General features: G+C 43.3%; 1 protein-coding gene across 2 annotated transcripts in view; it reads right to left on the reverse strand.

Moving 5' to 3' along the window:
* The window catches only part of LOC308571037 (signal transducer and activator of transcription 5B), a 66,549-nt gene extending 60,820 nt beyond the window's left edge, over window positions 1-5,729 (reverse strand). For both annotated transcript variants that reach the window (XM_081166292.1, XM_081166289.1), the window contains exon 1: window positions 5,523-5,729. The gene's annotated coding sequence lies outside the window, so the exon portion shown is untranslated. The remainder of the gene's footprint in view (window positions 1-5,522) is intronic.
* Between the last annotated feature and the right edge of the window lie 6,762 nt (window positions 5,730-12,491).

The raw sequence follows: 12,491 nt of genomic DNA on the forward strand, positions 1-12,491 counted from the left end.
CAAGCCTAGGTTCAGATGTACAGTAATGTTAAGCCAAACCATGGCTTGGCTTTGGCTAATGAAGTGGCAACAGAACAGCTGGCTGCAGTTTTTGCATTATCTGCGTACTTGTTCACACTCAGCCATGGTTTCTGCTTAGCATTACATGCAAACTGCGCCACAGATTCCTCATCCTAATGTAAATGAACAATGGAACACGTTTTTCTTGTATTTTTTTCTTGTTTTCATGAATTGCCTCCCCTGTGGCAAATTTTAGCTTGTAAATCAGGGGCTGCCTAGTTACTCTGTTGAAATATTACACATGGTACCATTATTAATAACAACAAACTGGGGACATGGGCACACACCTCAGACTTGCCTTTAAATCTTACAGCTCTACCCCCCAATTCTCTTCCTGGTTTATGTTGTTGCCTGAGTATAAAAAACCTCTAATGTGTTACAATTTATAATTGTAAATAAAATTTAAAATATCATTAAGCTATCAAAAATAAAAAGCATAAAAACAAAGCCAATAAACAAATACAGTAGCAGAAAGGGTGGGTGGTAGTACAGACTGTGCTTCTGAAAAGAACAGTAAGAAGGAAGCAGATTGTCAATTCAGAATCTTCATTCTCAAGTGTCAAGTTTCTTCGGCTTTCTACAGAACTAGAAATTATGCTTCTGCATAAGCCATAAATTACAACAAGGACATCTCCATCTCTATAAAGTTTTTGCAAATATTGGTGAAACGGCAAATATGGGCTAATCTATTACCTTTGCACCATTTTTGCAATGAAAATTTCCTACTACATACATCCTAACTGGAGCTCACTTCACTCCATTAATTACACACACACACACACACACACACACACACACACACACACACACACACAAAAATGGCAAAAATGTTTTTACTAACCTATGTGCTTCAGGTGTGGGTGAAGGGTTCATGGATAAAATAGTACAAGGGTAAAAGGTTTAATACTAAGGCAGAACTTTTCAAAGTTTTCATGATGGTGACACACTTTTTAGACATGCATCATTTCATGGCACACTAATTCAGTTTTACTAGCAAACTGGAGGTTAAACTAACCACTTTCCAGCCCTGGGAGAAGCATGCGGAGGGTTCGCATTACAAACATACACACTGCAGCCGACACATTAACATGTCGCGACATGGAAAGCTCTGCACTAAAGTCTAATTCAGTCCCCCATTAGAAGTGTGAAAGCACTTCTGTAACATATACTTTAGCCTTAACTTTCAGTTTCCATATCCTTCCCCCTGTATCCCATAACCCACTTTACTTCGGAAAGGGGGCTTGGGAATGAACACTTTGCCACACTCTCCGGGGTTTCCCCCTTCACAAGTCAGGAAGGAGCAACCTTAGATATGCCTGCTGTCCACCACACCTAACTTAATCATTCTCCAACCCTTTAGCACAGGAGTTGGGAACCTCTGGCCCTCCAGATGTTGTTGGACTCCAACTCACATCAGCCACAGTCAGCAAGATCAGGGATTATGAGATAATCAGTCATCCATCTGAATAGGAACATGAGGATATCTCTGGTTCCTATTGTTACACAAACTCTTCCAGAACCCGAACAAATTATCCTAATACAGAAACCCTCCTTTGGTGAACATTTCACGTTATTCTCCCCATCCCACCTGTAAAAAAGAATTCATCCCATGTTTGGGTCACCGCATATCTTTGCCGATTTCCACATGCAGCATTGGCTATGTGCATATTAGTGGCTTAGAACTCAGAAAAGTCATTTCGCCCTCTGCTGAGCTTCAAGGCACATTTGCATGTTGCTACACACACCCCAGATGGTGCATTACCTGTTTGGTTTCCACAGGCCTGCAACCCATGGCTATCTCAAATGTACACACCTTAGTTTTTAACCACAAAGTGAATGTGGACTGAAACTGGATGGAAGCTGCTTTGAGGGGAAACAGATCAAACAGCAATATTTCAGACTCTCCAGGTGTCCCTATTTTCCAAGGACGTCCCTGGTTTAGAGAAGCCACCCAGGTTTCTGATTTGATCCTGGAATGTCCCACTTTTTTTAGGATGTCCCTATTTTAATTGGAGAAATGTTGGAGGGTATGGAGTTATCCGATCCCTGAGTCGTCTGAAGGCAATCCTGTATAGGGAAGCTTTTTTAAAAATAATGTTTAATGTTTTATTGTGTTTTTTTTAAAATAGATGTTTGAAGCTGCCCAGAGTGGCTGGGGCAACCTAGTAAGATGTGGGGGTATAAATAGTAAAATTATCATTATGGAATGGGATGTCCCTATTTTCATCGGAGAAATCTTGGAGGGTATGATATTTTTGGAGACAATACAAAATAGATATGGATTGTGGCTAATGTCATGTGTGCATAGATTCAATCAGCAGCAGAGGGAGCACTGTGGAGCTGGGGTAAACAGTAATACGTACACAGCCATAGATTCCTCTACTCCCCCTTTTTTCAAATCTATATAGCAATTACTCTTCTCTCACACACCAGTTTCTCAGGCTTTGTGTACCTCCTTCAAACTTTTATTGTAAATGTCATTACAATGATTGTGGCACCCTGGTTTTTCTGGATGACTCCTTTGAGAAGGAGATGGTTGACCAAAGAACCCCAACCTCCCATTCAACAAACTGCCCTGCTAGTGAGTCTTTTTGGCTTCATACACACTGCACATCTGAAGCACATTTAAAGGATATGACTTTCGCCAAAGAATCCTGGGAACTGTGGTTTATTAAGAGTGCTAAGAACTATAGCTCTGTCAGAGGGTAAATTACAGTTCCCAGGATTCTTGGGGTGGGGGATTTACATTCTAAATGTATGATGTGTATGCAACCCGTGTAACAGTCATCACACCACTCTTCAACTTCTGGCAATATTTATTTCAATAGCAGATGCTATTTTAAGAGCACTCAGGTGTATTTTTCTGTGTATAAGACGCCCCCATGTATAAGACAACCCCTATTTTTTTTAACCCAAAATTAAGAAATTAAGTTGTTTAGCTTCCGCCAATCGCTCACCCACCTGCCCACCACTGCTGATCACTTGCCACAGTCACTGCCGATCACACACCTCGCCACAACCGCCAATTGTCTGCCTGCTTGCCGCCACCAACAGCCCACCCGCCCACTTGCCACAGCCACCAATCGCCTGCCCAATTGCCACAGCCACAACCAATCACAGGCAGGCCTTGCCGCAGCCACCAATCACCTGCCCAATCGCCGCTGCCAATCTCCTGCTTGCTGCTATTAATCACACATCCCCCTCTGCATTCACTATCTGTGTATAAGACGACACCCAATTCTTGCCTAATTTTTTTTAAGCAAAAAGCATTGTCTTATACAGTGGTACCTCGGGTTAAGTACTTAATTCGTTCCGGAGGTCTGTTCTTAACCTGAAACTGTTCTTAACCTGAAGCACCACTTTAGCTAATGGGGCCTCCTGCTGCTGCCGCGCCACCAATGCACGATTTCTGTTCTCATTCTGAAGCAAAGTTCTTAACCCGAGGTACTATTTCTGGGTTAGCTGAGTCTATAACCTGAAGCGTATGTAACCCGAGGTACCACTGTACACAGAAAAATACGGTAAATGGGTAGTGGTGCTGTCATCCGAATCACCAATATGTCACCACACTAATGGTCTATCAAGCAGAACTGCCTCCACAAGCGGTCAACTTGCTCAAATACAGGAACTGAGCCCAAACCACCCAAACATCAGTTACCAGTACAAATTGTCTCTTAACACACACCTTATTTATTTGGCACTGGCCCCTTCTGTCACCCATAGGCCCCCTTTGAATCCTCTCATCCTTGCCTCCTATGCATTATAAGCCAAACCAACCATCTGATATTCTGTTTCACTCCACCCAGATTGCTTGCAAACGACCTATTTAGAATCATCCTGATTTGTTTGTGCAACGTTTGCAGGGAGATTAGACAATGTTGGCTACATAATTATTTATTCTTTGTTTGTGGGGAGGTTATATGATGTGGCGAACAAGCTTTCCCCCAAACCTTTTAGTGCATGTTCCTGTCACTTCCCTTATTATATAAAAAAAAGCCTGTAGCTGTGTGCACATATTGCTGACTTAAAATTCACCTACTTCATTCTTTTTCTCATTTTGAATCGAAGCTGGTTTGCAAGGGAAATGCACCAATGCAAAGTACTTCGTAAGAAACAACAGGACAGATGCAGGATAGATACAGACTGTTGCTAATGTCATGTGTACACCGCTTTCCAAATCTGTAGTGGGAGCACACTGGATGCAAGAGTAAACAGGAGTGTGTACACAGCCTGATTGTTTTGGGAAGTGGGCTCAGTGTGCAAGAGTTTCAAACCAATTATGCAATCTGAATTGTCTCTATTTGCGGCAGCAGCATTCAAATGGCATCTTCCTCAAAAAGCAGGGGAGGGAGAAGTCTTCCAATTTACCAACATTTGGAAAGGAAGAAGGAGAGAAAAACATTCAGTAAAAGAAAAGAGAGATATATAATTAAGCAGGGATTATAGAAGGGCAGAAAGCAGGCAGACAGAAGAACCCCTGCAGCGTCTTCCAGCCACCTTAATAAAACAAAACAGGAGCACTCTCTCACCTTCCTGGTATTACTGTATTGCTTTCCAGCTCTACTGGTCTTGAAGCCCTTTTACCAGCATGATTGCTTCCTCTGCTTCCTTGCTCTCACAGTAGGTTGGGTACTTGTACAGTAACCCACTCACTGGGATGCCCCAGCTCCTGGTGCCCCCAGACTGTCCATATTTTGCAGGAGAGATTCAAGTGCATACTTTAACTTTCAGTTTACACAGCTAAAGTGGATTAAAGAGCTTTGTAGATAAAAAACCAATGATTAATAATAATACGGACTTTTTGCAGTCTGGAAATTGATGGGGGGAAAGTCATTGAAAAGTGTGCAATAAATTAGCAACGGGAAGATGTATAAACACCCCACGAGTAAATCAGGATGAATGCTCATTGTCTTATAACATTCATTGTCTTATATATGGGCACAACATAAGTAATAATGCTCAATAAAGACCTGATGTAATCTAACCTCCCAACAAGCAAATCAGGATGAATGTTCGTGGGCATGCACACGAAAGCTCATACTAAGAACAAACTTAGTTGGTCTCTAAGGTGCTACTGGACGATATATTTATTTCTACTGCTCAATAAACAGGTCATCTGTAGGGGTCCTAAAGCACTGAAGATATATTGGGGGGACGGGGGACTCTGCCAAGCTCTCAGAGCAGTAAAACCAGTTCTGCAGCCTCTTCCTGCCCTGCAAGTGGATGATGTGAGCTATGTTGGAGAGAGAGGTTTGGAGGAGAGATTCTTACTCTCTAGTAGTAGCTGAGTTGGCACAATGGTGATTGCTCCAAGTACACTTAAACTTGGTTAGATTTTGCATTTACCCTCATCCACCTTTAAAAACCAGCCCAAACAAAAATACTTCAGCTAGAATCAATAGCAGACACTTACGCTTTCCACAAATAAGCAAAGATTTTACTCACAACATTCCAGAACTTACATCAAACAAGTCTCCATTCATTGGCAGTAAAACAAAGAAGTTTAAAGGTTCCAAAACAAGTACCGTAGTTGATTTCCTTGCAAAAGGATAATGCAATCTGTGGGTTAGCAAAGATGCAGGCTTCAAAATCTCCCTTTTGGAGAGATTCAGTTCACTTGGCTTTTCTTGCAGCTGGGAGTCATTGGCCGTGTAGCTCCTTCCTGAGAAAAATGAGGGAGCAGAGGCTGCTAAGAGCCTGCTCAACCACACCCACTGGTAATATGACCTCAGGGCTCGGGTTAACCCTTTTAATGCACGCAAGTGTCAGGCAGTAACCGTATACAGTGGTACCTCAGGTTAAGAACTTAATTCGTTCTGGAGGTCTGTTCTTAACCTGAAGCACCACTTTAGCTAATGGGGCCTCCCACTGCTGTTGTGCCGCTGCTGCGCGATTTCTGTTCCCATCCTGAAGCAAAGTTCTTAACCCGAGGTATTATTTCTGGGTTAGCGGAGTCTGTAACCTGAAGCGTCTGTAACCTGAAGCGTCTGTAACCCGAGGTACCACTGTACAGTATTACAAGATGACCACCAAGAGACCCAGAGGTGAGCTACTGCCTCATTCTCCCTTGATTAGTTTTCACAGTAGTCCTTACCCATGCTGTAGTAATGCTTTTAACCTCATCCTGTGCAAATTTATTGCTGCTGCTGTGAAAGTCTATTTATGTACCCATTACAGCCCAAATAGCCACCAAAGCAGGGAACAGCAATTAAAACACAGCCTCATCCATTACAACATTTAACTGGCCATACAGATCATTGCTATTCCATTCCACTGTTGCACAACCCTCAGATAATCCAAATGACATTCAAATAGCAGGAGCCAGCCAGACTTCCCTTAGCTCCCTTACCCAAAGTGTCACACACCACCAGAAAGCTGGACACTTCAGTGGAAGCACAGCGAGCTCTTGTGTTAAAGGCAAGTGCTTTTACATTCTCAGCTGTGGGCCAGGGATAATTTGAGCTAAGAACTCAGGCTTGGAACATGGACTTGATGCCTGGATTCAGCTACCGTATGGGATAAATGACGTGATAATGAAAAGAGTGGTCTTTTGCACATCTCCCATTTCCTGCACAATGTGTTTTCTCCGAATTTGAGCTCCCTAGATTTTTGTGTTCATTGACACTGTGCTTGCTTGGAGTTTGCTATAGCCTTGCACTTTTCACAGGCATGAAATACCATGTGGTGTAGTGGTTAAGAGGGTTCGTGTCTCCGCTCCTCCACATGCATCTGCTGGGTGACCTTGGGCCAGTCACACTTCTTTGAAGTCTCTCAGCCCCACTCACCTCACAGAGTGTTTGTTGTGGGGGAGGAAGGGAAAGGAGAATGTTAGCCGCTTTGAGACTCCTGAAAGGGAGTGATAAAACGGGATATCAAATCCAAACTCTTCTTCTTCTTTTTCATGCTTCTAAAAGCATTTGTTCCAGATATCAGCAACAGCCAGGTTTATTGCTAGTTTTTATTTTACTTCCACATGCCTCTTTATATTATCAGATTTGTTAGCTGCTGAGATTAGTTTGCTTATTTGAAGGATACAGATTAGAGGTTTTGGAAAGCTAGAAGGAGAGGTTTTCTGTAGTGCTTTTGGTTCTTTCTATATTTCGGAACTTAAGCACTGCTTTGCAAACCAAAAAAAGAAAAAAAAAGTCTTCACAGAACAGCTTGCAACATTAAACCCGCCAGAGATACAATCAAAAACTATAAAAATTAAGTATTGCAAGAAATGCAATAATAAAATATTATAAAACAGATGAAATCATTTTAATCGAAAACTGCCAACAAATTCCTAGAAGTGAGCAGGTTCATGCTTGGTGAAAGACCTGCAGCTATAATTTCCCTCCCTTTCATTTCTAGAACATAATTAAAAGTACAGATTGTCGGTGTTTGTCTGATTTCGAAGTGAAACATGTTCCACAGCGCTGGCACTGCTACACTAAAGGCTATGTTCCAAATAGTCACAGAGCAAACCTCTGGCACATCATGTGGCAAAAACAAGGCAGCCTTCTCCCACAGTTGACCGTAGCAGCTTGGCAAAGATGTGGAGAATGTGATTCCTTAGATACCCTGGTACCAAATTGTTTAGGGCTTTGTATGCTAACAGCAGACGTATTCAACTAAGTTTTCGAGCAGGCTTATTGAAATTAACGGGCCTTAGTCCATTAATTCAAATGGATCTACTCCACATAAAACTTAGTTGAACACCACCCACTTAACTTGGCTCAGGATCATATTGGTACGACTGTAGTATATAAAGGGAGGTTGCCATCATTTGTGGAGCCTCCTTAAGGCACACAGAGTTCTTCTGAGCAAGAAGAAAAGGCACCTACACTTTGTATAACAAAATCAAGGCCCTACTTAGACACTGTACCAAAATCTTGTTAATGCTGAAGGAACCCAAAGCATAGGGCAGTTAGCTGATGAACTACATTTTCAAGAATTCTGGCCAAGTTTCAAATTCTTCCTGCACTCCCTGTTTCTGATATTGGTTTCTGGTTGAGAACAGGGTAAGCACCAGATGTTTCATGGCTGCAGAATGTGTCACTTGTCGGAACTATGCAATAATTTGGTTTGTTATACTGTAGTCGGATGGCTTGTGTATCAGTTTCTCTCCAACTTCCAAGAGCAAGGAGTCCTTCTAAGAAATATAACGCCCACAACAGACATAGCTAGGGGGAAGAGGCTTACTCATCTGTAGAACTCACTGCTGTAAGGTTTCCCATTTTAATAACTTAAAATAATTATCGGTTTTGGGAAAGTACTCAGTGGCAAACATTGCAATAACTTATAACGGTAACTAATGCTTATGCTGCCAGGATTACGCAGATGAATAATGAAGACAAATGCTTCTGTTCTCCCTGAGAGCAGCAAGCTGCTTTCCTTCTGCCCATGGCGATAACTTCAAGATTTAATCTCAGCCAGGATCACTAGAGTTCACCCCTCTTTTCAGTACTAGAGTTCAGCTCTGGAATAAAGTCAAAGGCTTTATTACTTAGCCAAGAGCCATCAACTGTACACACACACACACCCCAAACACACACAAAGAACCTTGAAAGCACATTACACCCAGTTCAACATTACTAATAGCCAATAGCTCATTGCAAAAAGGAAACATACAGTACAGTATTCCTATATAAATTTGTAATTTGACTTGGTACTTCTAACCATAGGCGCTGACTCCATGGGGCCTGAGGGGGCCCGAGCCCCCTCAAAAATTCGTTGGGGGGGCTCCGCCCCCCCAATAATCTCGGGCGCCCCTCCAGCAGAGCGCCACCGCCGCCCCTCCCCCAGCCCAAAATGCACAGGGTCGGGCTGCATGCCTCCTGCCCTCCCTCCCGAGCAAAAGCTCCACCCAATTTCCTTCGGAGCTGATTAATAGGCGCAGCACGCTCTCCCCTATTCGCTCATGAGGAGGCGGCGCCACTTTATCTGCATATTCATGAGCTTATTTATTATTCATGAGCTTTCCCGGGCCCCCCCAATATTTTTTATAAGTCCGCGCCCCTGCTTCTAACTCAAAACTGGCAGACAGCTTTTTCTCTTCTCTTTTCTTCTCTCCCAGCTTTCATTGCTCTAAACTATATCAGCAATCAACCATATGGGATCTGGCTGACCGCTTTTTAATAGATAGGATGGCAGCTACGAAGCTGGCTAGATCCAGTGGGTCTGAATGGCCAGTAGAAAGGCCAATATATCCTCTTCTCTCCAATCCATTTTGTTCCCCAGACCCATGCCCCACTTGGGCACAAAGCTTTAAAGCCCAGACCTGTGCCTAGAAGTCTGGCACAAAAGGAAGTCCTTAGGGACAACTTATGGAAAAGCGAAGTAATGGTGGAAAGAGTGCCTCTGAGTATGTGCAGAATGGTTTGCTATCACCCTTTAGTACCCATAAACAGCCCCACATGTTTACACAGGGAGTGGAAAGGTTCCAAGTCAGTATGCTGTTGCTCCTTTGCTAGTGATGTCATAGGCCTTACCCAATAGTTGCCCAAGAGTCATGCCCCACCCTCTGTATACATAACAACTACCCAAGCAGCTCTGGGGAAACATATATTTCCCCTGACTCAGAATATTGCATGGGGATTATGTGCTATCCCTGCAACAGAAGCACAGATAACTAGATTGGGGGGGGTACGTTTTCCCCAGTAATCTTTTCTGTTGTGGGTCAGGACAAGGGTTTCATTCTGGTGTTGAGCTGCTCTGCTTGCCCTACCCTTGTTTAAAAATAGAAAGGGGATAATGAGAGAGCTATACAGTGGTACCTTGGGTTAAGAACTTAATTCAATCCAGAGGTCCGTCCTTAACCTGAAACTGTTCTTAACCTGAGGTACCACTTTAGCTAATGGGGCCTCCCGCTGCTGCCGCGCGATTTCTGTTCTCATCCTGAAGCAAAGTTCTTAACCTGAGGTACTATTTCTGGGTTAGCGGACTCTGTAACCTGAAGTGTCTGTAACCTGAAGCCTCTGTAACCTGAGGTACCACTGTAGTCTTGTGAGCTTCCAGATGCTGCTGAACCACAACTCCCATTGCCCTTGACCATTGCCCATGCCTCTCCCTTGGGCCTTTTCAGTCGTGTTTCTACACCTGCAGAATGCTCTTCCCAGTGATGTCCAGCTGAGACCATTGTTGCCATCTTTTCAGGGCCAGGTAAAGACTTGCCTCCCCCGCACCTGATTTTGTTTAAGAGCCCAAGACTCTTAAATCTCAAAGCTGTGGGTTCGAGCCTCACGTTGGGCAAAAAGATTCCTGCAATGCAGGGGGTTGGACTAGATGACCCCCAGGGTCCCTTCCAACTCTACAATTCTATGATTCTACTGTTCACGTGCTGCCAAGGCTTCCTGTGGGCTGTTATGAGGGGTGTTTGTGGGTGCTTGTTTGTTGTAGATATAAATGTGGGTATTCATGGACATGTGTGTGTTGTGTATGTATGCATGTGTATTAATGACTTATAGGCATATGAAAGTATTAACATTTCACAGGAATCTTTCTATGGCATGATGTATTGATGTTTACGTTTTTAAATTTAAGTCAGCTGTGGAATTTTTAGGCAACAAGCAACTAATACTGTAAGTCTAGCAGGAGCAACACTGGATGGGCCCGTCCCGACCTTTGACCTTCCAGGAATTCCTGGACCATTATGAACTCTTTCAGGCCCTTAAACAAGTTCACGGCAATCCTTTTTGCAGTTTTCGTAGGTCCTCTTCTGCCTACCTCATGAAAGGGAAGCCAGGAGGGCAAATACTAACCAGCAGTCAAAGACACTTGCTGGAGGGAGGGAGGGAGGGAGGGAGGGAGAGAGAGAGAGAGAGAGAGAGAGAGAGAGAGAGAGAGAGAGAGAGAGAGAGAAATGACTAAGTATTTGCCTGGACTGGTGTTCTGCCATGGGTGTGTGATGCTGAAACTCTGAGCGATCCTTGCCCCCAACCCCCCGCCCCGCAAGGAGGCTTGAAAGAAAAAGTGTTGAAAGCACTTTGCAGACTGAGAGGTACTACCGAAATGATTAACAAACAGAAAGTTCTACTATTACTATAAGGAACGTTCAGAGAATGCGCCTTAGAACTTCTCTGAAAACCACAGCCGATAGAACGATAGGGTGAGCAGAATCATGAAAACAGTGGCTGCGTCTCTGTCTCTGGAGAAAGAGAGGCAGAAGGGGCTACACCAAGGTGGCAGCCAGTGCCTTTTCTCTTTCTGAAAGCAGCTTCCATGAATCCTGTGTGCTCTGACGCAGACTCTTCGCAGGAAACAATATTCAGAGCAGTTGCCTGCGCTTCAGTGCTTTTGGGCTCCCTCCAGGGAGTTTCCTCCTATACTTTCACTTTCAGTCGTAGCTGAAACTCCGGCGCCAACCACTTCCGAGAATGCAGCACACTTTGGGTGGGACTGAAGTTGGGCTGCGCTCTATCCCTGCCAAGTGTATCAGTTACCCAATATCTGTGGTGTAACGTAACCCTTTTGTAACGTGCATTGATCTACAATTACCATATTTTTTGCTCTATAAGACTCACTTTTTCCCTCCTAGAAAGTAAGGGGAAATGTGTGTGCGTCTTATGGAGCAAATGCAGGCTGCGCAGCTATCCCAGAAGCCAGAATAGCAAGAGGGATTGCTGTTTTCACTGCACAGCGATCCCTCTTGCTGTTCTGGCTTCTGAGATTCAGAATTATTTTTTCTTGTTTTCCTCCTCCAAAAACTAGGTGCATTGTGTGGTCTGGTGCGTCTTATAGAGCGAAAAATACGGTATTTTTTTCGTTGTGTGGTTTTTTTTAAAAAAGTTGACAAATCTTACAGAAATGTTGTCATCTGAAGTTTTCAGACTGCTTTACGATAATACTGGGAGCAGCCAAGATGGGCAAGGTTGGTGGATTATCGGTTGGTAAAGCATGAAACTCTTGATCTCAGGGTTGTGGGATTGGGCAAAAGATTCCTGCATTTGAATTTGCAGGGGGCTGGACTAGATGACCCTCGTAGTCCCTTCCAACTCTACAATTCTATGATTCTATTATATTTTTCACAAACATACCCCTTTCAGCACTGTGTTACAAAGCAGCCATCTGCTGATCATCACAATCATATATATTCATATATGATAAATAAAATGGTGTTTATTGTTGAACTGTTATAATATGCTGGTTGGGTAAGGGGACTAAAGATCCAATTAAGTCTTAGAATAAAACCAAACTCTTTTTACTTTAGATGCCATCAATATTAGGATGGTTTGCATTTTATATAATACACTGATTTCCCTGATACTTGTGTAGAAGATCACCTAAAATAAAATGAAAGTATAAGCACCGTGTTGTGTATTTACCTAAGGTGGTTACCCGAGTGACAGCTTAACATTAAAATGCTTATCTATTGAGAAATATTGTATCTCACTAGACACAGGGGTTTTTTTGCCCTCAGGATAGCATCATCATTTAGGATACAAATGTAT

Source organism: Podarcis bocagei (assembly GCF_964188305.1).
Source record: "Podarcis bocagei genome assembly, chromosome: 13".
In the NCBI taxonomy this organism is placed as follows: Eukaryota; Metazoa; Chordata; class Lepidosauria; order Squamata; family Lacertidae; genus Podarcis; species Podarcis bocagei.